Raw genomic sequence first — 323 nt, forward strand, 5'->3', positions numbered from 1 at the left:
GTTCCATCAACGTCAACACAGAACATTCTCATTAGTGTGTTTTAACAACAGTTTAGGAGCTCGCTGCTCAGGTTACTGCAGCCTGTGAGTGTGTGTGCGTTTGACATGACACAGACCTGCTACTGACAGAGTCTGAGGTCGCGACCTCGGCTGGGTCAACCTGTTAAACAACTCCAGCGCCAAGAGTTTTTTAAACACTTCATGTTTGAATCAGGGATCAGAACAGCATACGCTGTCAGTGCAGGTGAAGCCCCGGCTGTTCTGGCGTCAGAATCGGCCACACAACTGGACCTGTTGTTGCCCACGGCTGGACTCAGGTCCAA

The sequence above is a fragment of the Cynoglossus semilaevis genome, chromosome 12, assembly GCF_000523025.1.
Source record: "Cynoglossus semilaevis isolate Cse_v1.0 chromosome 12, Cse_v1.0, whole genome shotgun sequence".
NCBI classification, from domain to species: domain Eukaryota; kingdom Metazoa; phylum Chordata; class Actinopteri; order Pleuronectiformes; family Cynoglossidae; genus Cynoglossus; species Cynoglossus semilaevis.